At 30.6% G+C, this 13,206-nt stretch overlaps 1 protein-coding gene across 1 annotated transcript in view; it reads right to left on the bottom strand.

Annotated features, from left to right (window-relative positions):
- Nucleotides 1-13,206, bottom strand: part of LOC118194967 (degenerin unc-8-like) — a 194,026-nt gene that overhangs the window by 77,148 nt on the left and 103,672 nt on the right. The window lies entirely within an intron of this gene.

Here is a 13,206-nt window from a genome sequence, read left to right as displayed (position 1 = left end):
ACTTGAAAATGCAAATATTTATCCTACTTGCCTCAAGCTTAATACTACTAAAGCAATACAAGATGATATAGTTTACCTAGGTCTTCAAATTCTAAAGTACAATCTTTTTAAAATTTTTGAGAAACTCAAAGATTTCAATTTTCATACACTCAAACTCACTAGCTGGAATTATAACATTTCTAAAAAGGTCATTATTAATACTTTAATTCACAACTCCTTAGAATTAAAAAAATTTGTGATAACACAGCCTCTCTCCAAGAAGAATTACTCTACTTCACTAAAATCTTACAAAGCAATCTTATTCCAAATACTATCATTAAAAATTCCTTAAAAAAGCTGGCATTTACCTTTTATTTTAGATTATTTGTTTGGAGATATGACATTTTTTACCCAAATCTTAAAGGAAGGTAGATGATGGATGGCTAAATCAAATGATCTAATGTAAAAATGTAACATAGTTTCTAAATACTGAATCAATTGTTTCTCTCTAGAAACAAAAAAAGCAGGTTAAAATTTTCTCTCTAGAAACAATTGGCTTAGAACTTCAGTTAATTTATTAAATTGATTATCACTATTTTCTGGCCAACCCTATCCTTTCATTAATTTTAAAGGCCAATTTCGTTTCGAACTCATTTGTCAGCCCTCTAGCGCGAAGAATTACGACTTTTACTAACAAATTGCTGATTTTTTTTCCAATTTTAACCTGCCTTTGGGCAGATAAACACTTTCTTTGATTTTCGCCATTTTTTTATCGTCTTCAGTTTTTAAGACGACTTAGACCTGAACAAGATGCCATTCTGTAACAGCCGTCTTCCACCTTCCAACCCCCTTTTGGATCCTGTGTTTTTTCTCCACTAACCGTTTAGTACCATTGACTACTGCTTTAATACGTTTGTTTTCTCCTTGCACGTCGTCTCACCTAATTGGTGAAATTTGACTGCTTTTCTATTATGGAAGCATTTCTTTGGAATTCATCTAATTCCGGCAACCTTTTTTCGCGATATTTGCTCACTTTAATTTGAAAAGGCTATAGCTTTGGACGCAGCTAGTCGTTATTTTTATTTTATATTTTTTTTAACAAAGTTTTTATTCTTCGATTTAATAGGGCTTACCCTTAAAATTGTGTATTTTTTGACTAATAGCTTTTAAGCTATTTATTTTAAATTGTACATTTGCCAACCCAAGCTACTTCGTATAGGTTTTTCTTATATCCGTTTCAAGTTCTAAAATAAAAAGGAATTTTTTTTTAAGCATAAAAATTTTCTTGTTTTCTATTTTGCTCTTTAAATTCAATTTTAATTTAATTTGCAGACGCGTCGGGAAATGAGATGAAGCTATTGAGACATAGCTATAATAAGATAATTTAATTTGGTGATTCTATTAATGAATTTCTGCTTTCTGTCTGAATTGATTCGTTTGACGAATCGCACCTATGGTATTAACTAAATTGGAGTTTTCTCACACTTTTCCCTTGATAAGTCCGTGTGAAACCTCGAATTGGGCTAATTGACCATTTATTGCATTCTTTGTATATAACTTCTATGCCTTTAAAATGTTTTTGATTGTTTGCGTACATAATATGAAGTTTTTTTATGTTTAAAGAAATTTTTTAGTCTTTTCTTATTTCATTTTTGTTTTTAAAGTTTATATTGTTTTGTAGATTTTACAGTAGGTTTTTTCATGTTAACCTTTACCGCTTTAGTATTGTATTATTGTTTATACTTGGTGTAACTTTTTTACTCTGGAACTGCAGTATCAAATGCACTTTAAAGCATTAGCGAATTTGAACTTTCCTCTTCTGTGAAAATATTTTTAAAATTTTGCAGCTCAATGTGCAAAATTTTTTGAAAAATAGGTCTCTCTTTAATTTACTATTTTCTACTTATATATATATATATATTGTTTCATAAGAATAAATTGAGTTTAATTAAAAAAATTAAATTTAAATACATATTTAATTAAATATTCTTTGCGCCATTGCTGCAAGGAATGAAATTTAAATTCTTAACAAATACGTATAAAAGTAAAAAAAGTAAAAAAGCAAATTTAAATTCTAAAAAAAGGAAAAAAGCCAAAAAAATTTAAAATAATTTAAAAATATGCAAACATGCAAAAGATTTAACTCTCGAACTAATCTACAATATCATTTAAATTCAGAAGCATAAGCAAATCAAGTGCAAAATCTATCCATGAAAATAAATCTACTAATTTAATAAATTAAAATTAAATTAAACAATTTTTTTAAAAAATGCATATGTGAATGATCGTAGAGTAGGCAGGAGACAGACTTATCAAGGGGAAGTTGCCTCCAAACCTCTCCAGTCATTCAATTCGTGTTTCGTCATTCATGCAGGCAAGGGTAAAAGTCAAAACCAAAAGTAATTCCAATAAAGTGGTACTCCTAGAAATTAACATTTAAGAATTAAAGTTCAAAATGGAAAATACTAATTAAGTCTTTTGAGAAACAAGCAAGTAAAGTTAAGAATTAAACTATTTCTTAAAAAATTAAATTTTTTAAAAATTAATTTTTATAAAATAATAAAAGAATTAATTTTTTATAAAATAATAAAAAAAAATAATAAAATCTTTTTATAAAAAAATTAATTTTTTAAAAATTTAATTTTTTAAGAAAAAGTTTAATTCTTAACTTTACTTGCTTGTTTCTCAAAAGACTTAATTAGTATTTTCCATTTTGAACTTTAATTCTTAAATGTTAATACTTAAATGTTAATTTCTAGGGGTACCACTTTATTGGAATTACTTTTGGTTTTGACTTTTACCCTTGCTTCATGAATGACGAAACATGAATTGAATGACTGGTGAGTTAGGTTTGGAGGCAACTTCCCCTTGATAAGTCTGTCTCCTGCCTACTCTACGATCATTCACATATGCATTTTTTTAAAAAAATTGTTTAATTTAATTTTAATTTATTAAATTAGTAGATTTATTTTCATGGATAGATTTTGCACTTGATTTGCTTATGCTTCTGAATTTAAATGATATTGTAGATTAGTTCGAGAATTAAATCTTTTACATGTTTGCATATTTTAAAATTATTTTAAATTTTTTTGGTTTTTTTCTTTTTTTTAGAATTTAAATTTGCTTTTTTACTTTCTTCCTTTTATACGTATTTGTTAAGAATTTAAATTTGTTTAAATTTAAAATATATATATATATATATATATCATATTTCATAGCTTATTCTTCCCCCCTTTTTCTACTAGTATACTAAATAGTTTCCTAGTTGTGCGTATAAGTTTACGTTGTTACCATAAATAAGAGATTTTAAAATCACGCCTTTGGAAAAATAATGAGTAAATATGCGATAGGCGAGTGAATACAATATATATAAATAACTAATTGATATAAAATGTACATTTGATCAAAACTGAAATAAAAATAAAATAAAGCAAAAACATTCAATTAAAATAACATAATAAACTTAATACAAAGTAATAAAATTTATATAAAAAAAGTGTTGAAAATTCCTTGATATTTTTTAAGGAGCAGACGAAGAATTTTCAATAGAGCCACATTTCCAAATTACATTTGGATAATTAAAAATCCTTGAAATAAAAAATTAAAAAAAAAAAAAAAAACATATAAAAAGTGTAAAAAAAATTAAAAAGGGTAATAAATTAAACATTTTGAAAATCCGGAAATTTAAAAATGCAATAGAGTGAAAATTAAACTAGTTTCAAAATTAATCTTTAAGACTCAATCTTCTCTCCCATGACACTAGAAGAAAGAATAAAAATTCTGAAAAGAATTCTCGAGACTGAAACTAGCACAACGATTGAGGAAATAAAAAGCAATTTGCTAAATAAATATTTATTGAATTCTGACTCAAAGAAAAACATAACTGCTAAACAATTTTCCAAATTGAAAACAATTGTTGATAAACGCAAAATTATTTCAAGTCAAAACTTTGAGGAAACGAAATTATTAGAAGATGAAATTTAAAATAATTAATACAGAAAAGTATCTAAAATGAGAGAAAACTACATAAAAATGGAAGACTTACAGCCTAAAATGTCAAAAGGAATAAAAGTAAAAATTAGAAATAAAATTAAAGAAGCAATATGCCTAAAATTGAGAAAATATAAATAAAACAATAATTAATTAAAGTCAATTAATTTGAAAGGAATATTAAAAAAATAAATTCTGAATAAATCAAAAAATCCACATGGCTACTTGTATAATCCTTGAGAAATTGTTTAGGAAAAGGAGTCGTGTTGAGTTGTTGCAGGAAAGTTTGATGAAATGAAAATAATAAAACACAAGAACTGAGTTGAGGTGTAAATATGGAGGCAGTGAAAACTGGAAAAATGTGGAAGATGGTAAATTAAATATTAAATAACAATTTAATTCGAATTTATTTTGTAGCATTAATTTTAATCATAGAAAAAAATAAAATGTTTAAGTTGTGGAAAGGAATTTTTAATTTTTAATTAATTTAAATTAATAGAAGTAAATTACTTCAATAACGCTACGTAAAATACTTTTTAAATGTAAATAAAAAGTTAATCGGAAGTAGGAAACGTTTTGAAAAGGGAAAAGGTGAGCAACAGTTAAACGTCTTCATCTAGTTTGCATATAATTAGGGCTGCAATAGAAAAGTCTGTTTCTTAATAGAGATAGAAGGGTTATTTACGAATTTAACAAATATATTTACAATTTTTATGCATCCAGGAAATACCTCCAAATTCGCTTTAAATAGATTCTATCATTTCTGTCCCAACCATCCAAATATAATTCAGAAGGTGGGTGTTTGTTGAAATTCTTCGGCTGATCCATGAAAGACACCTAGGAATTTTCAACAACATTTTTCATATTAATTTTATTATGCTGCATTAATTATATTTTACTGAAATGTTTCTGCTTCATTTTATTGAATTAATTTTATTTGAGTTTTAATATGTGCATTTTCGATTATAGAGATGACCCCTTTCTTGATTTAATAAGGATTTGATTAAGACACAAGAACACGCCGAATAAATACTAATTCAGAAGTCAAACAACAAAAATCTGCGTTATATTTACAAAATTTTCACAGGACTAGTTTCGATGGTTTTACCGAACCACCATCCTCAGCTGCAAAACAGCAAATGAACCAGACAGGAAATAATCATTAGATAAGATAAAGACTGGACAAGAATAAGCAAGTGGCGCCATCTGTTGGTGAAACCAGAACTAAAGCGTAATTTCTTGAAAGACCGAAGGCAAATTTGGATTGGAATTAGTATCGTTAACTAGAACAGAAAGATTTTTATAAATGTGAAATGCTTCTAGAAAATCCAGTTCTCCAATGGAAGATGTTTTTTGAATAATTTTGGCAGCAGAAAAATTAAAAGTCCGATTTTCGGCCAACAATGTTGAGCAACAGAAGATTTCTGTGTTTCCTTTTTTCTAACATATGCCTCATGTTCCTTGACGCGAAATTTTAAGGCTCTCTTAGTGTGGACAATGTAAATTAAACCACACTGGCGTGGAATCCTATAAATACCCCAAGAATTCATATCCGGAATGGGGTCCTTGAGTATGGAACTCGGAATTTTATTGATGGGAGAACAAACAACCCGAAAGTTAAATTTCTGAAAAATATGTGAAACTTTATAGCTAATTGATCGAAAGAAGGGAATGACAACAGAATTTTTATAATCTCCTAAAACAAGAGTGTGCCTTTTAGTGTGTTGAGATGAGAAATTTTTAACTGCTTGATTAATAATGTTGGGTGAAAAGCCCCTGTCAATAGTTATTGCTTTTAAGTAATTTAGTTCTTCATCAAGGGCTAATTTGGAGGAGCAAACTTGAAGAGCACGGAAACCATAGGAATAAAATGAAGCTAACTTTTGTTTAGTTGGATGACATGATTTAAAGTGTGGTGGAAGGCCAACCGATGAAGGTTTACAGTAAACCGTAGTAGTGAAGTTGGACGTGTGACCAGAATGCCGAGAAACGGGAGAGAATTGCAAGTCTCAAGTTCAAAAGTGAACTGAATAGCAGGATTAATAGAATTCATTGTTGAAAGAAATTTATTTAAATCATCTTTATTACCTTCAAACAGGGTAAAAATATCGTCTACGTAGCGGAACCATGCCGGGAAGTTTAAAGTTTCAAATAATTTTGATTCATAATAATGCATGTAGATATCAGCTAGGATGGGACTGAGGGGGCTTTCCATGGCTAATCCCTCAGTTTGCTTATAATAGTTATTTTCGAAAACAAAATGTGTTTGTTTCAAACAGAGTTGAGTGGGAGAAAGTAGCTCATCAATTTCGATGTAAGAGAAATGAAATTCGCGAAGTCTGGTTTCTAGACACCTTAATGCACCCTCCACCGGGACATTGGTGAATAATGACTTTACATCAAAAGAAACCATGAGTAAATTACTAGGAGAAATGTTTTTAACCTTTTTTACAAACTCTATTGAATTTTTTATGGTGTAAATATTATTGTCTAATGGAGTTGAAAATCTAGAAACTAAATATTTAGCTAATGGATACGAGGCAGTACCTAAATTTGATACAATAGGGCGGAAAGGAATACCACTTTTATGAATTTTGGGAAGAGCATATAATCTGGCACAATTCGCAACAGATGGGGTAAGCGAATGTTTTAAGTTGCTTGAAATGATTTGCGAAGATTTGATCGCAGTTTTTATTTTGGACAAGTCCGAAGGTGAAGGATCTTTAGGGATCGGATTATATGGTCCTTCGTTTAAGAGTTTAGTGACACCATCGATGTAAGTGTTCTTATCCATGACAATTATCTGGACACTTTTGTCGGCCTTTGAAATGATAATATCTGGGTTAGAATGAATTTCGCGCATTGTAGCTCTTTCTCTCGCAGTTAGATTTGGTTTCAAAGGTTTATTATTGAATTTCACATTATGAGCGATAAGATGCGTAATCATTTCTTTCTGTGAATCTGAAACTTTTCTTAACTTGAAAGCTTTTTCGATAGGAGCCAAAATCTTTGGAATCGAGGGTTTACAGGTTTGTGAGAAGTTAAAATTGTAATTTAGAATTCTCTCTTGTTCTTCTGAAAGACTAACATTAGAAATATTAACTATTGGCTTGATGTTTACAATGGGAAGATTTATTGAACTACTTGAACTGGAAGACTGTAAAAGAAGTTTTTCGAATTTAACTGCAAGGGTGTTTTTATGACGGTTAACTGCATTCTCCGTTCTAGACCAAGACTTTTGTTCAAGGGCAGTGAATTTTGGACATGATTTAGTGAGTTCCAAATGAAGCGTATAGAGTTCATGTTCAATTTTGGACAGTTGTTGACGTGTATCCCTTATGACGAACCGAAGTAAGGCGAGCTTGCAATTTAACAGATTTCTTGAAACGCAACTCGAAGGTTTTTGATTAGATTTGATTTGAATAAAATTGGGGATCAATTTTTTACATTTGCATTTAAGTAAAAGGTCAAGATGATTCAGGAATTTTTGCCGTTTCAGGCGTAATTTAGTGAAACGATTAACGGATGAAGGCATGATAAACAAAGCAGAAATTCAATCTAAATTAACTAAGCAATAATAAAGCACACACAAAACAGCAGAAAAATCCCTCAATGAAATGAATAGAAAACAAAACGTTTGTAAGCAAAATGCATGAAATCAGACAAGCAAAGCACAATATCCAAATATACAAAACATAAACAGAACTTGAAAATTGCAAAAATGTACTTAGCGAAACCCATGCAATCACAAAATGGCGGCCAGACCACGTGCAAAAAAGAAAGCAAAAAGTAAGCCTGTTTGGGGCTTCTATAATTAAGACACAATAAAACGCCGAATAAATACTAATTCAGAAGTCAAACAACAAAAATCAGCGCTGATTTTTGTTGTTTGACTTCTGAATTAGTATTTATTCGGCGTGTTATTGTGTCTTAAACCAATGATAGCTGAAAGTTTAGGAATACCGTAATTTCCCTTCTTTTACAGCTTCAAACTCTAGAGGGGAAAATTACACCATTTAGATTACTTCTGATGGAAGAGGTGAAAAAGGAACTTATGCCATGGTACCCATGATTTCATTTGCGAGTAAAAACAAAATTTCTTTGTAAGATAATTAATTTAAATCTGTAGATTCGTATTGCTTTAAATTTTAAAAGGATCAAAGCAGGAGTGAAAATTTATGGAGTGTATCTCCAATGGCTATAAAATTACTCGTATGTTTTGAAGAAACAGAAGTGAATGATCTGTGAGAAAGAAAATGGCTTTTCACTATTGCAATTATTTTGCCACTTCCGAAGGAAAAGGGACATCAGCTTTTAAAGTATGTAAAATGCTGAATTAAAGCATGTAAAATACCTTAAGAGGAAAATCCACGACGCTGAAGAAGGACTTATTTGATAGTAAAACAGTTTTCTTGTGCAAATACCTTTCGATTTACCTTTCCAATGATTAAATTTTTGGCTTCAATGAATGCTACGGAACATCGTAATTGGTCTTCCAGATGGTATATAAATGAGGACAAAATCCAATTCTAGGGCATAACTTGCAGAAACTTTAACAATGCAGAAAATCAAACTAAATTAACTAAGCAATAATAAAGCACACACAAACAGCAGAAAAATCCCTCACTGAAATGAATAGAAAACAAAACGTTTGTTAGCAAAATGCATGAAATCAGACAAGCAAAGCACAATATCCAAATATACAAAACAAAACATAACTTGAAAATTGCAAAAAAGTACTTACCGAAACTCATGCAATCACAAAATGGCGGCCACACCACGTGCAAAAGAAAGCAAAAAATAAGCCTGTTTGGGGCTTCTATAATTAAGATACAATAACACGCCGAATAAATACTAATTCAGAAGTCAAACAACAAAAAATCAGCGTTATATTTACAAAACTTTCACAGGACTAGCTTCGATGGTTTTACCGAACCACCATCCTCAGCTGCAAAACCGCAAATGAACAAGATAGGAAATAATGATTAGATAAGATAAGAAAGCCTGGACAAGAATAAGCAAGTGGCGCCATCTGTTAGTGAAACCAGAATTAAAACGTAATTTCTTTAAAGGCCGAAGGCAAATTTGGATTGGAATTAGGATCGTTAACTAGAACAGAAAGATTTTTTTATGAATGTGAAATGCCTCTAGAAAATACAGTTCTCCAATGGAAAATGTTTTTAAATAATTTTGGCAGCAGAAAAATTGAAAGTGTGATTTTCGGACCAACAGTGTTGAGCAACAGAAGATTTCTGTGTTTCCTTTTTTCTAACATATGCCTCATGTTCCTTGACGCGAAATTTTAAGGCTCTCTTAGTTTGGCCAATGTAAATTAAACCACACTAGCAAAGAATCCTATAGATACCCCAGGAATTCATATCCGAAATGGGGTCCTTGAGTATGGAACTCGGAATTTTATTGATGGGAGAATAAACAACCCGAAAGTTAAATTTCTGCAAAATAAGTGCAACTTTATAGCTAATTGATGGAAAGAAGGGAATGACAACAGAATTTTTATAATCTCCTAAAACAAGAGTGTGTCTTTTAGTGTGTTGAGATGAGAATTTTTTAACTGCTTGATTAATAATGTTAGGTGGAAAGCCCCTGTCAATAGCTATTGCTTTTAAATAATTTAGTTCTTCATCAAGGGCTAGTTTGGAGGAGCAAACTTGAAGAGCACGGAAAACATAGGAATAAAATGAAGCTAACTTTTTTTTAGTCGGATGACATGATTTAAAGTGTGGTGGAAGGCAAACCGATGAAGGTTTACGGTAAACCGTAGTACTGAATTTGGATGCTACGTGTGACCAGAATATCGAGAAACGGAAGAGAATTGCAAGTCTCAAGTTCAAAAGTGAACTGAATAGCAGGATCAATAGAATTCATTGTTGAAAGAACTTTATTTAAATCATCTTTATAACCTTCAAACAGGGTAAAAGTATCGTCTACGTAGCGGAACCATGCCGGGAAGTTTAAAGTTTCAAATAATTTTGAGTTGAGTGGGAGAAAGTAGCTCATGAATTTCGATGCAAGAGAAATGAAAGTGAGAGAAATTAGCTCATCAATTTCGATGCAAGAGAAATGAAGCGCGAATTTCATTTCTCTTGCATCGAAATTGATGAGCTAATTTATCTCACTCTGTTTGAAACAAACACATTTTGTTTTCGAAAATAACTATTATAAGCAAACTGAGGGATTAGCCATGGGAAGCCCCCTCAGTCCCATCCTAGCTGATATCTACATGCATCATTATGAATCAAAATTATTTGAAACTTTAAACTTCCCGGCATGGTTTCGCTACGAAGACGATATTTTTACCCTGTTTGAAGGTAATAAAGATGATTTAAATAAATTTCTTTCAACAATGAATTCTATTAATCCTGCTATTCAGTTCACTTTTGAACTTGAGACTTGCAATTCTCTTCCGTTTCTCGACATTCTGGTCACACGTAACACATCCAACTTCAGTACTACGGTTTACCGTAAACCTTCATCGGTTTGCCTTCCACCACACTTTAAATCACGTCATCCGACTAAACAAAAGTTAGCTTCATTTTATTCCTATGTTTTCCGTGCTCTTCAAGTTTGCTCCTCCAAACTAGCCCTTGATGAAGAACTAAATTATTTAAAAGCAATAGCTATTGACAGGGGCTTTCCACCTAACATTATTAATCAAGCAGTTAAAAAATTCTCATCTCAACACACTAAAAGACACTCTTGTTTTAGGAGATTATAAAAATTCTGTTGTCATTCCCTTCTTTCCATCAATTAGCTATAAAGTTGCACTTATTTTGCAGAAATTTAACTTTCGGGTTGTTTATTCTCCCATCAATAAAATTCCGAGTTCCATACTCAAGGACCCCATTTCGGATATGAAATCCTGGGGTATTTATAGGATTCCACGCCAGTGTGGTTTAATTTACATTGTCCAAACTAAGAGAGCCTTAAAATTTCGCGTCAAGGAAAATGAGGCATATGTTAGAAAAAAGGAAACACAGAAATCTTCTGTTGCTCAACATTGTTGGTCCGAAAATAACACTTTCAATTTTTCTGCTGTTAAAATCATTTAAAAAACATTTTCCATTGGAGAACTGTATTTTCTAGAGGCATTTCACATTCATAAAAAAATCTTTCTGTTCTAGTTAGCGATCCTAATTCCAATCCAAATTTGCCTTCGGTCTTTAAAGAAATTACGTTTTAATTCTGGTTTCACTAACAGATGGCGCCACTTGCTTATTCTTGTCCAGGCTTTCTTATCTTATCTAATCATTATTTCCTATCTTGTTCATTTGCGGTTTTGCAGCTAAGGTAGGTAGCTCGGTAAAACCATCGAAGCTAGTCCTGTGAAAATTTTGTAAATATAACGCTGATTTTTGTTGTTTGACTTCTGAATAAGTATTTAATTATTATCTCTTAATTATTTAATTAAATTCAAAATATACTGCTTGACTTTAGAAATAATTTATGTATTTAATTCGAAATATCTAATCTCATATACAGTGTATATCTATACATACATAATGTATATATATATAATGAACTGAAAGCAATTTCCCGTAATTAGATAAAAAGAATAAAAAACCTGCAAAAAATTACAACATATTAACATGGAGGAAAAATTTGAAATATTTGTCAAGCCTTATCTAAATACCAAATTAAAAAAAAAATTCCCACGGTGAAATTTCTTTAATTGTGTATAAATTGAGACATTAAAATAACTACTATTATTACATCTGAAAGATTCTTTTAATACTGTATTAAAATTTTTATTTGTTTCCTATGTTTGAAAACTACATTGGCTTATGACAGTAATTCGATCATTTGTAATTTATTTTGTATAATTACAGACACATTTTCTACATTCATAAATATTCAGAAAAATGTAATCCTTCGATAAGAATTTTCCGGTATGTTATTATATCTGCTTTTACCGTGAATACCGTGTATTCAACTGAACCTATGAATAGCCGAATCAATCAAGGCAGACTGCTTCCTCCAACGCAGATTGAATATTTACGTGAAACTTCTCAACATGTAATATACGCATGGGCTGATCGTGATTGAAATGTGCTCTGAAACGAAATTCGATGGCAAAGATCTGTGCTTCATGCTTCAGTAGATAAATCTTAATTTCAATTATTCATGTTGCCACAGTTCGTATTGCGTCATTTAACGATTTCTGACGCAAATTCCTGGTAGAGATGTAATTTCGATTATTCTGGCAACAACACCAGTTTTTTCTTATATAATTTGTTGATTACTATATTACTAAAGAATACTTTTTATTTAAAAACTCTACATAGGGTTCAGATTATAATTCTAATTATAATATAACTTTACATAGAGTTTACGTTACAATTAGAAATATCATGCAGTGATATTTCTAAATTGATTATTCTATTAATAATATCTATAACTGAATGCCACCTGTACACAGTACATATAGGTTGATTATGAAATTTTTCTCCAGATGTACCCTGCTGTTAAAATACAAAGAATTAAAAAAAGTGTCCTAATTAGAGTGTTATATTTTTCTAAGTTGCCTGATTTGTAAATAAATTCATCACACTATATAATCATAATAGTGTTTCGAGTAGAAGATGTTTTAAAGTAAAAATGCCTTCTGAGAAATACTTACTCATTTGCATTGCCTAGAATTTAAATGCTATATTTGGATGTAGTTTTACGCTTATTATAATCTTTGCGTTCCATTTCTTTAGTTCGTCTTTCAGTACGCTGTTTACACTATTTAAATGTCAGAAGACTTTCAATATATCAAGCTCACTTGGGTGAAGATGTCCTACATTCAAACTGTATATTTGTATTGTAAGAATCCTAAGTTTTACTAACGTTTATTTTATTTTAAAACTGTACTATCACTTCTTATTTTCTTCTTCCGTCCAGAATTAAATGCTTTAACTTGTTTATGTAAATTGTCTTGCTAACGTCCAAGTACTTAAATTGTGGCTTTTTGCTAAGAGAGAGAGAGAAGGGGTTATAGGAAGCAAGCCGCTTGCCACTGTAGTTTTACGAGTTTTCACTCGGTTGCTGGTTGCCTTTAAGGCCAGAGGTTTAGCCCTCTTGATATTTGCAAACGTATCGTAGTTCAGCAGCTCCGCGTACTACATACTTACCTTTTTTAAATAAAGGCCAGTCTTAGTGCTAGGCATTTGTATACTAATTCAAAGTTAGCTTTTATTTAGTAGTTTTTATATTCTTTCGTTCAGACCACAAGTG

Source organism: Stegodyphus dumicola, chromosome 7 (assembly GCF_044657685.1).
Source record: "Stegodyphus dumicola isolate Sdum_Otavi_A_Nest chromosome 7, ASM4465768v1".
In the NCBI taxonomy this organism is placed as follows: domain Eukaryota; kingdom Metazoa; phylum Arthropoda; class Arachnida; order Araneae; family Eresidae; genus Stegodyphus; species Stegodyphus dumicola.
The sequence above is the reverse complement of the archived record's forward strand: the minus strand, read 5'-3'. Positions and strand labels throughout refer to the sequence as shown.